This window comes from Nicotiana tomentosiformis, chromosome 9 (genome assembly GCF_000390325.3).
Source record: "Nicotiana tomentosiformis chromosome 9, ASM39032v3, whole genome shotgun sequence".
Lineage (NCBI taxonomy): Eukaryota > Viridiplantae > Streptophyta > Magnoliopsida > Solanales > Solanaceae > Nicotiana > Nicotiana tomentosiformis.
In genome coordinates this window covers 40108309-40131026 of record NC_090820.1, presented here as the reverse complement: position 1 = coordinate 40131026, position 22718 = coordinate 40108309, and positions in this window count along the sequence as shown.

Sequence of the window (22718 nt, the reverse complement as noted above, 5' to 3'; positions counted from 1 at the left end):
ATATTATTTTACCCTGGTTCTACTTATTCGTATGTATCATCGTACTTTACTCATTATCTGGATATGGCCCGTGAGTCCTTAGTTTCACCTGTTCGTGTATCTATGCCGGTGGGCGATACTATTATTATAGACCGTATATATCGGTCTTGTGTGGAAACTATTGGGTGACTGGAGACTAGAGTTTATCTCTTACTGCTCAGTATGGTTGCTTTTGATGTAATTCTGGGTTGGATTGGTTATCTCCATGTTATGTTATTCTGGAGTGTCATGCAAAAATCGTGACATTAGCAATGTCGGGGTTGCCGAAGGTCGAATGGAGAGGTTCTCTAGATCATGTACCCATCAGGGTAATTTCTTATTTGAAGGCCCAACGTATGGTTGGGAAGGGGTGTTTGTCATATTTGGCTTTTGTGAGATATGTCGATACAGATACTCCTACTACTGATTCAGTATCGGTGGTGAGAGACTTTTCGGATGTATTTCCTGCAGACTTGCAGGGTATGCCGCCCGATAGGGATATTAATTTCGGTATTGACTTGGTGTCGTCCACTCAGCCCATTTATATTCCTCCATATCGTATGGCACCAGCTGAATTAAAAGAATTAAAAGAGCAACTTCAGGAACTTCTTAATAAGGGGTTTATTAGGCATAGTGTGTCACCTTGGGGTGCACCAGTTTTGTTTGTGAAAAAAAAAGATGGTACTATGCGAATATGTATCGATTACAGGCAGTTGAACAAAGTTACAATCAAGAATAAGTATCCTTTGCCGCGTATTGTTGATTTATTTGACCAACTTCAGGATGCGAGGGTATTCTCCAAAATTTATTTGAGATCGGGGCAGCACTAGCTGAAAATTCGGGATTCGGATATTCTAAAAATGACATTCAGGACTCGTTATGGTCACTATGAAATTCTTGTGATGTCATTTGGGCTAACCAATGCCCCGACAACATTTATGCACCTGATGAATAGCGTATTCTAGTTGTATCTTGATTCATTTGTCGTGGTATTTATTGATGATATCCTGGTGTACTCATGTAGCCAGGAGGAACATGCACAACACTTGAGTATTGTGTTGCACAGGCTAAGAGAGGAGAAATTATATTCCAAATTCTCTAAATGTGAATTCTGGCTTAGTTCGGTGGCATTCTTGGGACACATAATGTCCAATGAAGGGATTAAGGTGGATCCGAAGAAAATAGAGGCAGTTCAGAGTTGGCCCAGACCATCTTTAGCTACTGAGATTCGGAGTTTTATCAGCTTGGCCAGTTATTATCGTCACTTTGTGGAGGGTTTCTCGTCTATTGTAGCGTCTATGACTAAATTAACCCAGAATGGTGGTTCGTTCAGGTGGTCGGATGAATGTGAAGAGATATTTCAGAAGCTCAAGATAGCTTTGACTACAGCTCTAGTATTGGTGTTACCTACAGGTTCAGGGTCTTATACTGTATATTGTAACGCGTCACGTATTGGTCTCGGCGCAGTGCTTATGCAAGATAGTAGGGTTATTACCTATGCGTCCAGACAGTTAAGGATACTTGAGAAGAATTATCCGGTCCACGACCTTGAGTTAGCATCTATTATTCATGCCTTGAATATTTGGCGGCATTATTTGTACTGGGTCCATTGTGAGATTTACACTGATCATCGGAGTCTACAGCATTTGTTTAAACAGAAGGATCTTAATTTGCGGCAGCGAAGGTGGTTGGAGTTGCTTAAGGATTATGATATCACAATTCTCTATCATCCCGAAAAGGCCAGTGTGGTGGCCGATGCCCTGAGTCGTAAGGTGGAGAGTTTGGGCAGCTTAGCATATTTACCAGTAGTAGAGAGGCCTTTAGCCTTGGATGTTCAAGCCTTGGCCAACTAGTTTGTTAGATTGGATATTTCAGAGCCGAGTCGAGTTTTGGCTTGTGTGGTTTCTCGGTCTTCTCTTCATGATCGTATCAGAGAGCACCAGTATGATAATCCATATCTTATTGTCCTTAAGGACACGGTTCAACATGGTGATGCCAAGGAAGTCACTATTGGGGATGACGGTATATTACTAATGCAGGGAAGGCTATGTGTGCCTAATATAGATGGTTTGCGTGAGTTGATTCTCCAGGAAGCTCACAGTTTGCGGTTCTCCATTCATCCAGGTGCCGCAAAGATGTATCAGGACTTGAGACAACACTATTGGTAGAGGAAAATGAAGAAAGATATAGTTGGGTTTGTAGCTCGTTGTTTAAATTGTCAACAGGTGAAGTACGAACATCAGAGACCGGGCGGATTACTTCAGAGACTTGAAATTCCGGAGTAGTAATGGGAGCGTATTACCATGGACTTCGTAGTTGGGCTCCGACGGACTTTGAGGAAGTTTGATGATGTTTGGGTGATTATGGATCGATTAACTAAATTTGCGCATTTTATTCCAGTTGGTACTAATCACTATTCGGAGCGGTTGGCTGAGATTTATATCCGAGAGATTGTTCACCTACATGGTGTGTTAGTGTCCATCATATCAGATCAGGGCACGCAGTTTATGACATAGTTTTGGAGAGCAGTGCAGCGATAATTTGGCACACAGGTTCAATTGAGTACAACATTTCACCGTTAGACGGACGGACCATCCGAGCACACTATTCAGATATTGGAGGATATGCTACGCGCTTGTCATTGATTTTGGAGGTTCTTGGGATCAATTTCTAACACTCGAGGAGTTTGCTTACAATAACAGCTACTAGTCGAGTATTCATATGGCTCCGTTTGAGGATTTGTATGGGATACAGTGTCGGTCTCCACTGGGTTGGTTTGAGACGGGCAAGACTAGACTATTGGGTACTGATTTGGTTCAGGATGCTTTGGAGAAGGTTAAATTGATTCAGGAGTGGCTTCGCACGGTGCAGTCTAGACAGAAGAGTTATGCCAAATGGAAGGTCCGTGATGTTTCTTACATGGTTGGGGAGAAGGTTATGCTCAAGATTTCACCCATGAAGGGTGTGTTGAGGTTCGGGAAGAAGGACAAGTTGAGCCCTCGTTATATTGGTCCTTTTGAGATACTTAAGCAACTTGGAGAGGTGGCCTATGAATTTGCCTTGACACCTAGTCTATCAAGTGTTCATCTAGTGTTCCATGTGTCCATGCTCCAAAAGTATGTCGGGGATCCGTCTCATATTTTGGATTTCAATATAGTGCAACTGGACGATAATTTAACTTATGATGTGGAGTCGTTGGCTATTTTAGACAGGCAGGTTCGAAAACTGAGTTCAAAGAACATAGCATCAATGAAGGTACAGTGGAGAGGCCAGCCATTCGGAGAAGCTACTTGGGAGATTGAGCAGGAGATGCAGAGCAAATATCCACACATATTTGAGACTCCAGGTATGATTCTAAACCCGTTCGAGGACGAACATTTGTTTAAGAGGGGGAGAATGTAACGACCCGACCGGTTGTTTTGAGTATTATAACCTCGTTTCCCCATTTACTACTCAATTTATGCTTTACGATTGTTTTATGACTTACCGAGTGAGTTGGTTCGGGTCCAGAAGGATTTCAGCGTGAATTGAAACACTTAGTCTCTTAGTTGAAAACTTAAGTTGGAAAAGTTAACCGGGTATTGACTTATGTGTAAACAACCTCGAAATTGAATTCTGATGATTCCAATAGCTCTGTATGGTGATTTTAGACTTACGAGCGTGTCCAGAAAATTATTTGGAGGTCCGTAGTGGAATTAGGCTTGAAATGGCGAAAGCCAAATTTTTTGGGAAGTTTAACCGGTGGTTGACTTTGATATCGGGGTCAAAATTTGGTTCTGGAAATTTTAGTAGGTCCATTATGTCATTTATGACTTGTGTGCAAAATTTGGGGTTAATCGGACTTCATTTGATAGGTTCTAGCGTCGTTTGTGGAAACTTGAAATTTCAAAGTTCATTAGGCTTGAATTGGGGTATGATTTGTGATTTAGCATTGTTTGAGGTAATTTGAGGGTTAGACTAAGTTCGTATGATGTTATGGGACTTGATGGTATATTTGGTTGAGGTCCCGGGGGTCTCGGGTGAGTTTCGGGAGGTTAACGGATCATATTTGGACTTGGCATGTTGGCTGAAGACTGCTGGTGTATTTTTCTAGATTCCTTCTTCGCGTTCGCGAAAGGGAATTTGAGGCAGGCAAGATTTTCCCTTCGCATTCGCGAGGGGGTCTCGCATTCGTGAAGAGGAGCTGTGTTGTTCATCCTGTTCGCGATTGGGTACCGCATTCGCGAAGGGAAAAAATAGTGGGCAAGGGTTTTTTCCTTCACATTCGCGAAGAGGAGCTCGCGCTCTAGAATAAGAGCTCGGTAAAGCATCGCATTCGTGAGCAGTGTCTTACGTTTGCGAAGAGTAATATTGGGCAGCCCGATTTCGTGCTTCGCGAACGCGAGGAACCTGTCACGTTAGCGAAGAAGAGAGGTCTGGACAGAAAGTTTAAGTTGTGAAAATGGGACTTCGTCCCATTTTCTATTTTTGACGGATTGGAGCTCGGAAAGAGGCGAGTATTTGGAGATTTTACGCGGAAAACAACGGAGTAAGTGTTCTTAACTCATTATTTGTCAAATTACCCGAATCTATGGTTGTTTTTATCATTTAATGGGTGAATTAAGTTGAACATTTTGGAAAACCCTCTCGGTTAATTTAAAGAATTGAGGGTCGAGTTGAGGTCGAAATTTGGTAAAATTGGTATGGTTAGACTCGTGGTTGAATGGGCTTTCGGATTTTGTAACTTTTATTGAGTTCCGAGACGTGGTCCCCACGATCGATTTTTGAGCTAAAATTCAGATTTTGGTGGAAAATTAGTATTTTCTTATGGAATTAATTCCAATAAATTTTATTGACTGAATCGAATTATTTGTGGCTAGATTCGAGGTGTTTGGAGGCCAATTCACGAGGCAAAGGCATAGAGGAATAAAGAATAACACGGTTTGAGGTACGTAACAGTTTTAAATCTGGCCCCGAGGGTATGAAACCCCGGATTATTGTATTATGTAGATATTTTAAAGGTGACGCACATGCTAGGTGACGGGCATGTTGGCATGCACCGTGGGAATTGGGGCTTGGTCCATTCCATGAAACTGGAAAGTTGAATAAGCTTGTTGTTAGCTATGTGCCATTTATGTGCTATAGAAATTTGAAAGTGAATCATGTTAGATATCATGTTTAGACTATATGATAGTACTGTTGGGACTCGCAGAGGTCGCGTACTTCTTGAATTATTTGCTAATTGTTGTCTTGTACTCAATCATGATTTTTACTTAGGTATCATACCTCAGTCTTTCTTGATTTTTGTTGATACACTATGTTATCTTTGTTTGGGCTGATCTTTGTGATTTCCGAGAGCCCGAGAGACTAGAGAGGTTGATGACTGAGTGAGGTCAAGGGCTTGTCGGTGAGGTATGGATACTATAGCACGTGAGTTATCCGTGAAGCACGTCAGTTGTCCGTGCGAATCTAGATATTGTTACGACAACTCGTGAGTTGTCCGTGCGGATCCAGATATTGATACGATAGCACGTGAGTTGTCCATGCAGCACATGAGTTATCCGTGCAACACGTGAGTTGTCTGTGCAGATTATAGTGCTTGGGCTGTAGGAGCCCTTCCGAAGCCTGTACACTCCAGTGAGCACAAGTACCTATTGAGTGTGAGTGCTGAGGGTTGGGAGCCGAGTGATTGAGCTGTTGTGACAAGTTGAGTGAATGTTGCTCTGAGAGGTTGTACTTGCTTTTCATTTGTTATTGCACTTAGTTGCTATCTGTCATTATTGTGAAATTTCTGAAAGATTTTATATCCGGATTACCTGAACTTGAACTGTATAAAAACTCATTTGACTTAAACTGCCGGATTTGAAAGCATGTCTATTGTTTGATGGAATTACTGAAAATGAACTATGCTGTGTAGCTCGTCACTATCTTCAGTTCCTTATTTATTATTATTACTCGCTGAGTTTGTTGTACTCATACTACACCCTGCACTTCATGTGCATATCCAGGTGCTCCCGGTCATAGCGGGTGTTGATTGTGTCGCACAGTTGATTTTCTGGAGATTCAGAGATAGCTGATGTGTTTCGCAGACCTTGTATATGTTTCCCTATCTCCTTGTTTACTGTATTTGGTCTCAGACTATTATAGACCGTATTTTCCAGACTTTTATTCATATTAGATGCTCATGTATTCAGTGACACCAGGTTTTGGGAGTGTTTGCATATGAAATTGTGAGGTATTTTATTAAACATAAATTATTATGTTTTTTTAAAAAACTTTAAGTAAATCATGTGTTATTGATGTTATCGGCTTGTCTAGTATCGAGATAGGCGTCATCACGACAGGTGAGATTTTGGGTCGTGACATATAGGCAGTAGACAAATTTCAGAATTAAGACAAATTAGAGTCCTTAAGTCCTATAGACATGCTCCTATGTGATTTTGCTTTTTCAAGCGTACAGACAGTACTGTTGTTCTGGAACGACGAATTTGTAGATTATAGGTATTATAAATCCTATTGGATTGATCTCTAAATTGTTTGTGCAGTAAGGCAATAAAACCGTTTGAAAGCTTAAAAATTATTCGCGTTTGATTTTATTAGCATACTTTCCAGGCGAGTAACAGTATCATATAGGCAGGATTTCTAAGAGTTGGCAATTGAAACTGATTCTATAACACTTTATCCCTATAGGCATGTTTTCTAGGTGAGCAATATAATGGAAACAACAATAACAATAGCTAATTAATCAATTAAGGTCCTATAGATATGATATCTAGATGAGGATCATAAGTTAATATAATCCTAGAGGCATGTTATCTAGTAAGTGCACTGCAGTTGCACAAATTGAAGGAGTAGACACCTGATTCCTATAGGCATGTTGTCTAATAACGCATGACAGTAAACATAGTAAAACATGTTGAGTGAGTGTGTGATTCCCTATAAGCATGGTTTCTACTAGTGCACATGAAAAACCAAATAGCATATATGGCAGGTTGGATAGAATAACAAGTAGGTCACATAAACCCTATAGGCATGTTCTCTACCCTTTTATGCAAACAATAGAATATACTCGTTTCCCCAATATCACTATCACCCCAATTGTTTGTTTACAAATTATTACAGCCCCAATTAATGAACATAACTAAATACTATACGCGAGAAAACTACAGGCCCAAGAGCAGGCCCCAGAAGAAAATTTAAGAAGACCCAACACTTCCTGGGCCTTCCACTAGCTCAACCTTCTACGAATAGCAGACCCAGATGTGAATTCAACTCAAAGAACTGGAGGGTGTCAATTGTGCAGCCCAAGTCCAGGTTTTGGAACCATGTTAGAACCCAAATAGAGTCTCACTTACCAAACAATTGGGAGTTGATGATTTGACAAATACACATAGCAATTACTTAAAGAATTCTGGACCTACTAACAACAAATAAGTGACAGAATTTGAAGAAATGCATTTTTTGCATTTTAGAAGCAGACATAGTAGGATTGATTAAACAAAAAGACATATAAGTTAAGAGAATCAATAAGGCTTAGATTCCTCATGGCAAGTTGATATAACAATACTCACATTCCAGACTCGATCAATTAGTAGGAGATAGTATATTGAGCAGAAGAACATATTGATAAAGTTAGGGAAATCAAGTTTTCTGTGGTTATAATATTAACATATCAGAGTGCACAATGCCAAACAAGTCAGGAATAGGGCACTAACCTAAAGGATTTCAAATGTCTACCTGGTACGATGAAAGTTATAGCATGACAGTTCTAATAAGGTCACAAACAACATATCAACATATTAATAGTATAGCTTGGTCAATAGCATGAAACTTAACATGGTGGGGATAGATCATAATACAAAAGCTTTACAGAAACGTATGGCATGTGAAAGGCAGATTAGCTACACATTAACATGACAGTTGACCGTACATAAGAGAGAAAATGTGACGTTTACTCCAATGTCTTAGATGATGCTAAAGATCAGGATTACAGATAGCAAGAAAATATATTTAGGCTAGATCTTAAGACAATATGAGATCCATATAGTTGTGACCAGTTTGCAAAGAACAGTCGATTAAATACAAGACTCAGTAATTCATTCAAAGCAAAGGAATGGTTTCATAAGAGTTTTAGCATAGTACCAAAAGCAAGGCATGAAAAGAATTCTATAACTAACAACAGGTAGTCAATTTCATTAAAAGAACATCTACAATAGTCATGCATTGAAACTCAAAAATCAAACATGTTCAGATACTAAGAAAAACACAGAGGTATGGAACTGATTCCAGAGGAAAATAAGGAAATTCAACATAGAAGTGCAGGATATAGTGAAAAACACATATTATCCTAATGCAAACTAAGAACAAACAAGAATCTATCACATATGCTAAAATGCATTCAACTATCAAAGAATACAGAATGACAGGGGAGTATCATAGTAGTGCAGTATCAAGGATTCACCACTAACAAAGGAACTAAATCATGCTCAAAGAATTTTAAACGTCCTTAATACATAGAACACATAGATATATACAGAAGGAAAAATACTGAACATTGCAAGAGTTAAAAGGACTAACCAGTAGCAAAATTAGACAAGCAAAAGAATAAAGATTTTAGAATACTGGTGGTAAGAACCCCGAATCTCCGATGCTTCACAGTTCACAAGAGTCTCGTAAGGGCCCCGAGCGGTGCTTGCACCGAAGGAGGTTGATAATATTATTGCCTTGGCTTTCAGCCGACCAAAGAGCCAAGTGTTTTAGAGGAGATGAACGAGTGAGGAAAATATATTGAGTGCAATAGTCGTGAAAACTTTCCGTCCCTAGAGGGGAATTGGGGAGGGGTTTATATAGTAGTAGAAATCAAGCAAACAAACAAGGAAACACTGTAAAATCAAACATAAATAAGGAAATAATAACATGCAGAATCCATTTAATCAGATTAGGAGAAAAATTAGGTAAACCCTAGTTCATGATGGAGAACCAAAAAATATTCAAAAATCTCATTGAATCGTACTCGTACGACCTTGCCATGATGCATATGGATGAAATATCGTCCAAATACCGAAGGGTGAAACTGATCTCCCTTGTTTCAAAGATTGATATTTGCCAAAAATGGGGAAAATACTAAGTAATACCACAATCTTGTAAGTAATACTGAGGTAACACATAAAAGCTAACAAAATCACAGAAGGAATCCATGATTGAACCGAATTCGGAGAAGATTGAGAACGGGCGGTTAGGGTTTCTAAAGGAGAGGGGAGAGCATTTAGAGGCGGCGGATGGGTGAAATGGGTTAGGTTTTTTTGGGTGAGGGGATATAAAGAGATGGGTGGGTTAATTATGGGTCGTTGATCATTTGAGATCAACGGCCAAGATCAAAAGGGGAAGCGGGGCGGGTTATTTTAAAGGGTACCGACCGGGTTGGGGAATTAGGGGTCGTTTGGCTTGGGCTTGGGGATTGGTCCAGGGATTTGGGTCTTGTTTGGTCTGAAAATTAGCTCAAAAATTGAGTCAGCTTTTAAATAAAAGATTAAAAGGGAAATAGTTTAATAACAAACAGTTAAATAAATATATAAAAATATTATTTATGCAAATTAATACTTAAAAATAATATTAGAATATTATAAAAAAGTAAAATATTATTTTGACCTTGAATAAAATGACAAATGCAATAAAATTACAAAATATTGGCTATTATTGTAAGATTGTGCGAATAGCCTAAAAATACCAATGTAATTATATGAAATGAAGTAAAAATATTTGAAGCATGTATATAGGTGCAAATAATAGTTTGGATAATTAATTCATCACAAGAAATAATTTAAATAAATAATTGGTAAATATTCATGTATTTAAAATGCAAGAAAATTAATTTTAAAACTCTGAAAATTATGGAAAATTATAAAAATGCTCATATATATCTTATAAATTAAACAATGATGCAAAATGACATTTTGAAAGTATACATGCTATTTGAAAAAATATGAGGGCAAAATTGGGCATCAACAATACCATACGCCAAAGGATGAGAGATTGGATTAAATTCATTCCAACTGTAAAAAAACATTATAATAATTCTATCGAAAAAAAAGATTTTAGAGTAATTACATTCTAATATATATTTGGTCCTATGTAATCGACGGATGAGACTCTTCTCCATTTCTTATTCTCTCCTTTTCCTCAAGTTTCTATTTGGATTTGTGATACTTGTCCTATTTAAATATCAAAGACCCACATTTATTTAATTAAATAATAGTTTTAACTATGGTTAAAAAGGTTGATTTACCGATTAATCTAGTAAAATCGTGACTGAGCCATTTCTCGCTTCATTTTTCTAGTTTATAAACCCGACCCCATTCTCATAAAACACTATTAGGGGTCATTTTGAAGGGTTTCATCTGATATTTTAGAGAGAGGTGAGAGCATCTTAGAGAGAGAAAGTGAAGACCTAGTCATTTGTCCATAAATTTTTGTTCAAGGTTTGAAAATTTCACAAGGATCTTGCTAGGGCTTCAAAGAGGTAAGAATTTCTAATAGTCTTCAATTTTGAGTTTGGGTAAAGATGGGTGAGAGAGAGTATGATTCTTGGGTCTGAGAGTATTATTTATATATACACGTACCAATAAGGTTTGTAGAAAGATTGTTGAGTTCAAATGGGTAAAGATTGGGTTGAAAATGGTAGAAATCTTCAAAGACTTTAATTGAAGATTTGAGGGTCGAGTTGATGTCGGAATTTGGTGAAATTTGTATGGTTGGACTTGTGGTTGGATGGGCGTTCATAGTTTGTAATATTTTGTCGGGTTTCGAGACGTGGGCCCCACGGGCGATTTTGAGTGCAATTTCGGATTTTGCTGAAAAATTAGTATTTTCATATGGAATTAATTCCTTTAATTTATTTTGACTAAATCGAATTATTTGTGGCTACATTCGAGGCGTTTGGAGGCCGATTCGCGAGGTAAAGGCATTGCAGAATAAAGAATTAGAGGGTTTGAGGTAAGTAACAGTTCTAAATTTGGTCCTGAGGGTATAAAATCCCGAATTTTGTGATATGTGATTGGTTTTGAGGTAATGCACATGCTAGGTGACGGGCGTGTGGGCGTGCACCGTAGGTATTGTGACTTGATCAATTCCATGAAACTGTGTAGTTTAATAATTTGTTGATATCCGTACATGTTTTCACGTATTAGAGAAATTGAACTATAAATCATGTTTAAACCATGTGTTTACTCTGTTGGGACCCACAGAGATCGCGTACATGTTGAATTATCAGCTAAATTATTATTTCATACTCAGTCACGATTTTACTACATATTACATCTCAGTATCTATTGTTCATTATTGATGCATCATATCATTTCTATTTTGGCTGCTTATCATGATTTCTGAGAGCTTGAGAGACTGGAGAGGTTGATGATTGAGTGAGACCGAAGGACTGATTGTGAGGATATTTATGGGATCAAGTTGCACGCTTCAACATGTTTCAATGTTATATACAATGATTGGCTTGTTATAGCGCTTGGGCTGAAGGAGATCCTTCGGAATCTGTACACACCCCAGAGAGCGCAGGTACCTACTGAGTGCAAGTGTTGAGTGCCGAGTGCTGAGTGATTGTGAGGAAAGAGTGATTGCGAGGTTGGAGTGAATGGGAGGAATGAGGGACTGTTGTTTTGAGAGGATGCATTGATTTCATTATTTTTGCATTATAGCTGTCATATATCACTGTTTTGGAAACTTTTGAAAGATATTATCTCTTGTTTCAGTCGAACTTGATATGAAATTACTGTTTAGTTTTAAATGTTGAATTGCAAAGCATGCCTACCTTCTATTGTTGGAAATTACTGTAATTGGACTGAGCTGTGAAGCTCGTCACTATCTTCAGTTCTTTATTTAGTATTGTTACTTGCTAAGTTGGTTATACTCATACTACACCCTGCACCTCGTGTGCAGATCCAGGTACCTCCAGTCACGGCGGTTGCTAGTTATTCAGAGCATTATCTGCGGAGACTATCGAGGTAGCTGCTTGGCGTCCGCAGACCTTGACTCTCTTTCCTTTCAGTTATTTGTATTGTTCTATATTTCCAGACACTGTTCTATCCGTTAGACTATGTTATCATTTAGATGCTCATGTACTCAGTGGCTCCGAGTTTTGGGAGTATTTTATGTCGGTATTAATGAGAAAATTTTCAAGACAATGCTCATGATCATGTACTCAGTGACATCAATAACCCACATTTCTCTTTTAAATACTGAAAACATAATAATTAAGTTTAAGAGAAAATTTCTTCAAATATCGGATATAAACACACTCCCAAAACTCAGTGTCATTGAGTACATGAGCATCTAAATGATAACAAAGTTTGACTGCTAAAAATACTGTCTAAAAATTTAGAACAATAGAAAACTAAAAAGGAAGAGAGTCAAGGTCTGCGGACGTCAAGCAGCTACCTCGATAATCTCCAACAGATAAAACTCCGAGGACTAGCAATCGCCGTATCTGGAAGCACTCGGATCTACACACGAGGTGCAGGGTGTAGTATTAGTACAACCAACTCAGCAAGTAACAATACTAAATAAAGAACTGAAAGTAGTGATGGGCTTCACAGTTTAGTCCAATTACAGTAATTTCCAATATAACAAGGTATACATGCTTTCAAATTCATCATTTAAGGTCAAAACAGTAATTTCATGTCATGTTCAACAGAAACATAATATAATATCTCTCAGAAATATTCAAACAGTGATATATGACAGCTGAAGTGCAACAACAATGAAATCATATGCATCCTCTCGGGACCACAGTCTCTCAGCCCTTCCACTAGCTCAGTACCCAGCAATCGCACTCAGTAGGTACCTGCGCTCACTAGGGGTGTGTACAGACTCGAGCTCCTTCAGCTCAAGTGCTATAATTCGCACGGATAACTCACGTGCTATAGTATCAATATCTGGATCTGCACCGACAACTCACGTGCTATAGTTAATATCTGGATTCCGCACGGACAACTCGCGTGCTGCACAGACAACTCACGTGCTATAGTAAAATATCTCACAATCAGGCCACTGGCCTCACTCAGTCATAAATCTCTCTAGTCTCTCGGGCTCTTAATAATCATGAAAACCAGCCCAAACAACAATGATATAATGCATCAATAATGAACAATAGAGACTGAGATAAAATAAAATGGTAAACTGTGACTGAGTACAAAACAACAATTTAGCAGATAATTCAACATGTACACGACCTCTGTGAGTCCCTATAGTGCCAAGACATAATCTAAACATGATTTGTGGTTCAAATTCTCTACTACATGGAGAATGTACATATAACAACAGATTATTCAACTACAAAATTCCATGGAATTTGACCAAGTCACAATTCCTATTATGCACGCCCATACGCTCGTCACCTAGCATGTGCGTCACCTCAAAACCGACCACATAACACATAATCCAGGGTTTCGTACCCTCAGGACCAAATTTAGAATTGCTACTTACCTCAATCCGAGCAATTCTTTATTCCAATAAGCCTTTTCCTCGCTAATCGGCCTCCGAACTCCTCGAATCTAGTCACAATTAATTTGATTCAATCAATTCAAATTATAGGAATTAATTCCATATGAAAATACTAATTTTCCAATAAAATTCGAAACTGCACTCAAAAATCGCCCATGGGGGCCATACCTTGGAACCCAACAAAAATTACAAACTATGAACGCCCATCCAACAACGAGTCCAACCATATAAATTTTACCAAATTCCGATATCAACTCGACCCTCAAATATTCAATTAAAGTCTCTGAAGATTTCTACCATTTTCAACCCAATCTTTACCCATTTGAACTCAATCATCTTTCCACAAACTTTATTGGTACGTGTATGTACAAATAATACTCTTACACCCAAGCATCATACTCCAAATAACCCGTCTTTACCCAAACTCTAAATTTGAGACTATTGTTAGAAATTCTTACCTCTTTGAAGTCCTAGCAAGATCCTTGTGAAATCTTCAAACCTTGAACAAGAATTGATGTACAAATGGCTAGGTTTTCACTTTCTCTCTCTAAGATGCTCTCACCTCTCTCTAAAATATCAATTGAAACCCTTCCAAATGACCCCTAATAGTGTTTTATAAGAATGGGGTCGGGTTTATAAAACCAAAAAAATGAAGCCCTGAAACCCACTCTGCTGTCGCATATGCGACCGCATAATGCTCCTGCGGCCCGCATAATGGGTTGCAAAAAGGCCCTTTGGAACTGAGCAATATTGTTTAAGTCTGCAGCCATTATGCGGTCCACAAACCTTTTTTGTGGTCGCATAATGCACCACAGAACTGGTCTGCAGTCGCATAATACGCCACAGACCTTCCTCCAAACTTGCCCTACTTCTGATTCAGTCTGCGGCGATTATGCGGTCCGCAGAGTGATTCTGCGATCACATAGTGGGCCGCAGAAATGACCTTTTTCCGCCAAATTGTTTTCTATATTCATCGGCGTATTGTTCAACCCAAAAGGTTCGAGCTGCGATCTCAAATACGTAAGCCTAGTTCGGTACCACGAAACCTTAATTTCCTTAGCAAAACGTTTCTGGGGTCGTTACACATAAGTCAACATCTGGTCACCCTTTTCAACTTATGTTCTAAACCTTGGAACTAAGTATTCCAAATCATTGCAAAGCCTCACCAAACCTAAACCAATTACCTCGACAAGTCAAATAACAATCGAAAAGCACAATTTGAGCATTAAATAGGGAGACGGGGTTGTAATACTCGAATCGACCGGTCGGGTCACTACATTCTCCCCCTCTTAAACAAGCGTTCGTCCTCGAACGGGTTTAGAATTATTCTTGGAGTCTCAAATAGGTGTGGATATTTGCTCCGCATCTCCCGCTCAGTCTCTCAAGTAGCTTCTCTGGCTGGCTGGCCTCTCCACTGCACTTTTACCAAAGTTGTGTTCTTTGATCTCAACTTTCGAACCTGCCGGTCTAAAATTACCACAGACTCCACATCATAAGTCAAATTACCATCCAACTGTAGTGTGCTGAAATCCAAAACATGAGACAGATCCCCGATATAATTCCGGAGCATAGATACATGAAATACGAGATGAACACTTGATAGACTAGGCGGCAATGTAGGTTCATAAGCCAACTCTCCAATCTTCTTAAGCACCTTAAACAGCCCAATATACCAAGGGCTCAACTTGCCCTTCTTCCCGAACCTCAACACACCCTTCATGGGTGAATTCTTGAGCAGAACCTTCTCCCCCATCATGTAAGCAACATCACAGATTTTTCGGACGGCATAATTCTTTCGTCTAGACTGCGCCGTGCGAAGCCGCTTCTGAATTAATTTAACATTCTCCAAAGCATCCTTGTACTAAATCAGTACCCAATAGCCTAGTCTCACCCGGCTCAAACCAACCCACCGGAGACCGACATCGTCTCCCATATAAAGCCTCATACGGAGCCATCTGAATGATCGATTGATAGTTGTTATTGTAAGCAAACTCTGCCAGTGGCAGAAATTGATCCCAGGAACCTCCAAAATCTATAACACAAGCGCCTAGCATATATTTCAATATCTGAATAGTGCGCCCAGACTGTCCGTCCGTCTGAGGGTGAAATGTAGTACTCAGCCAAATATATGTACCTAATTCTCATTGTACTGCCCTCCAAAACTGTGATATAGACTGTGTACCCCTATCTGAAATAATGGACACTGGCACACCGTGCAGACGAAGAATCTCGCGGATATAAATCTCATCCAACCACTACGAAGAACAAGTAGTACCGACTAGAATAAAGTGCGCGGACTTGATCAATCGATCTACAATCACCAAAACAGCATCAAACTTCCTCAAAGTCAGTGGGAGCCCAACTACGAAGTCCATGGTAATATGCTCCCACTTCCACTCCTGAATTTCAAGTCTCTGAAGTAATCCACCCGGTCTCTGATGTTCATACCTCACCTATTGACAATTCAAACACCGAGCAACAAACCCAACTATATCGTTCTTTATTCGCCTCCACCAATAGTGTTGTCTCAAATCCTGATACATATTCGCGACACCTGGATGAATGGAGTACCGCGAACTGTGAGCCTCATGGAGAATCAACTCATATAAACCATCTACATTAGGCATACATAGCCTGCCCTACATCTGTAATACACTGTCATCCCTAATAGTGACTTCCTTGGCATCACCGTGCTGAACCGTGTGCTTAAGGACACGCAGATGGGGGTCATCATACTGACGTTCTCTAATACAATCATAAATAAAAGACTAAGAAACCACACAAGCCAAAACTCAACTAGGCTCGGAAATATCCAATCTGACAAACTGGTTGGCCAAGGCCTGAACATCCAAGGCTAAAGGCCTCTCTGCTACCGGTAAGTATGCTAAGCTGCCAAAACTCTCTGCCTTATGACTAAAGGAATCGGCCATCACTTTGGCCTTTCCGGGATGATAGAGAATGGTGATATCATAATCCTTAAGCAACTCCAACCACCTCCGCTGCTGCAAATTAAGATCCTTCTGTTTAAATAGATGTTGTAGACTATGGTGATAGGTATAAACCTCACATTGGACATCGTATAAATAATACCGCCAAATATTCAAGGCATGAACAATAGCTGCTAACTCAAGGTCGTGGACCGGATAATTCTTCTCATGCACCTTTAATTGTCCGGACACATAGGCAATCACCCTACCATCTTGCATCAGCACTGCGCCGAGACCAATACGCGACGCATTACAATATAGAGTATAAGACCTTGAACCTGTGGGCAACACCAATATTGTGGCTGTAGTCAAAGCTATCTTGAGCTTCTAAAATCTCTCTTCACATTCTTCCGACCATCTGAATGGACTACCTTTCTGGGTCAATTTAGTCATAGGCGATGCAATAGACGAGAAACCCTCCACAAAGCGACGATAATAACTGGCCAGGCCGAGAAAACTTCGAATATTAGTAGCTAAAGATGTCATGGGCCAACTCTGAACTGCCTCTATCATTTTTGGATCTACCTTAATTCCTTCACTGGACACTATGTGTCCCAAGAATGCCATCGAACTAAGCTATAACTCACACTTAGAGAATTTGGCATACAGTCTCTCCTCTCTCAGCCTCTGTAATACAATACCCAAGTGTTGTGCATGCTTCTCCTGGCTACATGAGTACACCAGGATATCATCAATAAATACTACGACAAATGAATCAAGATATGGCTGGAATGCACTATTCATCAAGTGCATAAATGTTGTTGAGGCGTTGGTCAGCCCAAACGACATCACGACAAATTCATAGTGACCATAACGAGTCCTGAATTCATCTTTAGAATATTCGAATCCCAAATTTTAAACTGGAGATACCCGAATCTCAAATCAATTTCGTAGAATACCTTCGCTCCATGTAGCTAGTCAAATAAATCATCAATACGTGGAAAATGATACTTATTATTGATTGTAACTTTGTTTAGTTGCTTGTAATCGATGCACATCCGCATAGTACCATATTTCTTTTTCACAAACAGAACTGGTGCACCCCAGGGTGACACACTAGGCCTAATAAACCCCTTATCAAGAAGTTCCTAAAGTTTCCCTTTCAACTCTTTCAATTCAACTGGTGTCATACGATACGGAGGAATAGAAATGGGTTGTGTGCCAGACACCAAGTCAATACCGAAATCAATATCCTTGTCAGGTGGCATACCCGACAGGTCTACAGGAAATATATCCAGAAAGTCTCGCACTACCGGTACTGAATTAATAGTAGGAGTATCTGCATCAACAACTCTCACAAAGGCCAAATATGACAAACAGCCCCTCCACACCATACGTTGGGACTTCAAATAAGAAATTACCCTGCTGGGAAAATAATCTAGAGAACCTCTCCATTCGACCTTTGGCAACCCCGGTATTTTCAAAGTCACGGTTTTCACGTGACAGTCCAGAATAACATGACATGGGGACAACCAATCCATACCCAGGATTATATCGAAATCAACCATACTAGGTAATAAGAGATCAACTCTAGTCTCCAGTACCCCAATAGTTACCACACACGACTGATACATACGGTCCACAATAATAGTATCGCCCAGCGAAGTATACACGAATAGGTGAAACTAAGGACTTACGAGGCATATCCAGATAATGAGTAAAGTACGATGATACATAGGAATAAGTAGAACCAGGGTCACATAATATAGATGCCTCCATGTGGCACACTGCGACAATACATGTGATCACTGTATATGAGGCAACGACATATGGCCTAGCAGGAAAATCATAGAATTGGGTCTGACCGCCACCTGATCGACCTCTCCCTCTTAGGCGACCCCTAACTGGCTGAGCCCCACCCCGAGCTAGCTGGGCGGGTGGTGTAATTGTTGGTGTTGGTGCCGACGACCGAGAACTCTGCTGTGGAGCCCCATTCAACAGCCTAGGACAATCTCTCTTGAAATGACCAAATTCTCCGCACTTGAAACAACCCCTCCTCTGACAGAACTGCTACTCATGATAACCCGAGGAATTACCTGTCAAAGCCTGAGTGGATGAGGCATGATGAGAACTTAGTGCTGGTAGTACACTGAATGAAGACTAGCCTAAGTGAGCACTGAAAGAATCGTGGCTAGCTGATGCACAACGATGAGCTGGACGAGTCGTCTGAGCGGACCTATAAGGGTGACCCCTGCTATGGTAGGACTGTCCCCCAGAAGGTATCCCACCTAAACCTCCCGAACCTTGAGGACTCTTGGCCTCCCTCTCACCACGTTCATTGCTATGGACCACCTCTATCTGTCGTACCCTCTCCCTAGTCATAAGCAACCGTAGCTGATAAGTGAGGCCATCAATGAACCTCTTAATCCTCTCCATATCGGTGGGAACTAACCAAACTGCGTGTCAAACTAACTCAGAAAACCTCATATCGTACTGGGTCACAAACATGCCATCTTCCCAAAACTGCTCAAACTACCTGCGCAGCTTCTCCCTACAAGACTGCGGCACGAACATCTCGAAAAATAGAATGGAGAACTCCTGCCATGCAAGTGGTACTGCACCGACCGACATGCGCCTCTCATAAGCCTCCCACCATCTGAAGGCAACCCCGGAAAACTAAAAAGTAGTGAACGAGACCCCACTGGTCTCCAGAATACCCGCTATCTGAAGCATCCGCTAGCACTTATCCAGAAAACCCTAAGCATCCTCTGACTCAGCATCGCTAAATGATGGAGGTCGAAGCCTTCCAAATTTTGCAAGTCTCCTCTACTCATCATCTGGCATAATGGGGACTACCGAGGCCTGAGCAACCGTAACCGGCTAGGTTGGTAGTGCCCCAGGTATCTTAAGTCCCTGCACTACCTATGCTGGAGTACGGGCAACTGGGGTATGAGTATCTCTCCCGGCCTGGGAAGTGGCTGGTGCGGCCTGAGCTGAAAGCACCTGAGCAAGACCAGTGCAAACTCTCAATATCTTAGCTAAAGCCTCATGTAGGCCTAAAATCTCAATGGGCATAGCTTGTGCCTGAGCTGGTCCCACTTGCTTAACTACATCTGAAATATGCTCCTGAGCTGGAGCAACAGGTGGTGCTCCAACTACTGTACGAGCGACACCTTGACCTTTACCTCGACCCCGGCCTCTACCACGGCCCCGGCCTCTCGCGGCCCTAACTGGTGGCATTGGTGGATGATCGCCGATTCGGTAGTACGTGTTCTCACCATCTGTGAGAGAATAGAATAACATAATTTTAGTTTTCTGGAATCAACAGGTTCGCACGACCGAATACAAGAAAGTGAAATTTTCCTAAGGGTTCGGCAGCCTCTTGAAGATAAGTACAGACGTCTCCGTACCGATCCGCAAGACTCTACTAAACCTGCTCATGACTCGTGAGACCTATGTAACCTAAGCTCTGATACCAACTTGTCATGACCCAAAAATCACATATGTCGTGATGGCGCCTATCTCAATACTAGACAAGCTGACAATATCAATAATCCACATTTCTCTTTTAAATACTGAAAACATAATAAATAAGTTTAAGAGAAAAGTTCCACAAATATTGGATATAAATACACTCCCAAAACTCGGTATCACTGAGTACATAAGTATCTAAATGATAACAAAGTTTGACTTCTAAAAAAGTTGTCTAAATATTTAGAATAGTACAAAACTAAAATGGAAGAGAGTCAAGGTCTGCGGACGTCAAACAACTACCTCGATAATCTCCAACAGATAAAACTCCGAGAACTAGCAGTCGCCATATACGGAAGCACCTGGATCTGCATACAAGGTGCATGGTGTAGTATGAGTACAACCAACTCAGCAAGTAACAATACTAAATAAAGAACTAAAAGTAGTGACGAGCTTCACAACTGAATCCAATTACAATAATTTCCAACATGAGAAGGTAGGCATGCTTTCAAGTTCATCATTTAAGGTCAAAATAGTAATTTTTCATGTCATGTTCAACTAAAACATAAGATAATATCTCTCAGAAATAATCAAACAGTGATATATGACAACTGAAGTGCAACAATAATGAAATCAAATGCATCCTCTCAGGACCACAGTCACACAGCCCTTCCACTAGCTTGGCACTCAGCACTCGTACTCAGTAGGCACCTGCTCTCACTAGGGTTTGTAAAGACTCCGGAAGGGATTCTACAGCCCAAGCGCAATAATCTGCACGGACAACTCACGTGCTATAGTATCGATATCTGGATCCGCATGGATAACTCACGTGCTATAGTATAATATCTGGATCCGCACGGATAACTCACCTGCTGCACGGAAAACTCACATGATGCACTGACAACTCACGTGCTATAGTATAATATCTCACAATCAAGCCCTCAGCCTCACTCACTCATAAATCTCTCCAGCCTCTCAGGTTCTCAATAATCATGAAAACCAGCCCAAACAACAATGATATAATGCATCAATAATGAACAATAGAGACTGAGATAAAATAAACTGGTAAACTTTGACTGAGTACAAAACAATAATTAAGCAGATAATTCAACATGTACACGGCCTTTGTGGGTCCCTAAAGTGCCAACACATAATCTAAACATGGTTTGTGGTTCAATTTCTTTACTACATGGAGAATGTACATATAACAACAGATTATTCAACTGCACAGTTCCATGGAATTTGATAAAGTCACAATTCCTATGGTGCATGCCCACACGTCTGTTACCTAGCATGTGCGTCACCTTAAAACCGACCACATAACACATAATCCGGGGTTTAATACCCTCACGACCAAATTTAGAACTGTTACTTATCTCAATCCAAGCAATTCTTTATTCCTATAAGCCTTTACCTCGCGAATCTACCTCTGAATACCTCGAATCTAGTCACAATTAATTCGATTCAATCAATTCAAATTTTAGGAATTAATTCCATATGAAAATACTAATTTTCCACCAAAATTCGAAATTGCACTCAAACATCACCCGTGGGGACCACGCCTTGGAACCCGACAAATATTACAAACTATGAACGCCCATCCAACCACGAGTCCAACCATACAAATTTCACCAAATTCTGACATCAACTCAACCCTCAAATCTTCAATTAAAGTCTTTGAAGATTTCTACCATTTTCAACTCAATCTTTACACATTTGAACTAAATAATCTTTCCACAAACCTTATTGGTAGGTGTATGTATAAATAATACTCTTACACCCAAGAATCATACTCCCAATCACCCATCTTTACCCAAACTCGAAATTGAAGACTAGGGTTAGAAATTCTTACCTCTTTGAAGCCCAAACAAGATCCTTGTGAAATCTTCAAACCTTGAACAAGAATTGATAGACAAATGGCTAGGTCTTCATTTTCTCTCTCTAATATGCTCTCACCTCTCTCTAAAATATCAGATGAAACCCTTCCAAATGACCGCTAATAGTGTTTTATAAGAATGGGGTCGGGTTTATAAAACCAGAAAAATGAAGCCCTGAAACACACTCTGCGGTCGCACATATGACCGCATAATGCTCCTGCGGCTCGCATAATGGGTCGCAAAAATGCCCTCCAGAACTGAGCAACATTGTTTCAGTCTGCGACCATTCTGCTGTCAGCATACCTGTTCTACGGTCACATAATGCACCGCAGAACTGATCTGCAGTCGCATAATGCACCGTAGACCTTCCTCCAAACTTGCCCCACTTCTGATTCACTATGTGGTGATTATGCGGTCTGTAGAGTGATTCTGTGACCGCATAGTGGACCGTAGAAATGACTTTTTTCCGGAAATTTTTTTCCTTTACTCGTCGGCACATTGTTCAACCCAAGAGGTCCGAGCTGCGGTCTCTAACACATAAGCCTAGTTCGGCCCTACGAAACCTTAATTTCATTAGCAAAATTATTTTGGGGTCGTTACACATAAGTCAGCATCCGGTCACCCTTTTCAACTTAAGTTCTAAACCTTGGAATTAAGTGATCCAAATCCTTCCAAAACCTCACCGGACCCGAACCAATTACCCCGACAAGTTAAATAACAACCGAAAAGCACAATTTGAGTAGTAAATGGGGAGACATGGTTGTAATACTCAAAACGATTGACCGGGTCGTTACGCACGACAATTGAGATTTTGGGTCGTGACATTTTTAGAACCCTGTTCCCCTAAATAAGACTCTTCATATGTGCCTTTACTATTTTTATGAATTGCGGGGATGGTTAGTTCTGGATTTGGAAGGGTTCGGGTTGAAATCGGAAT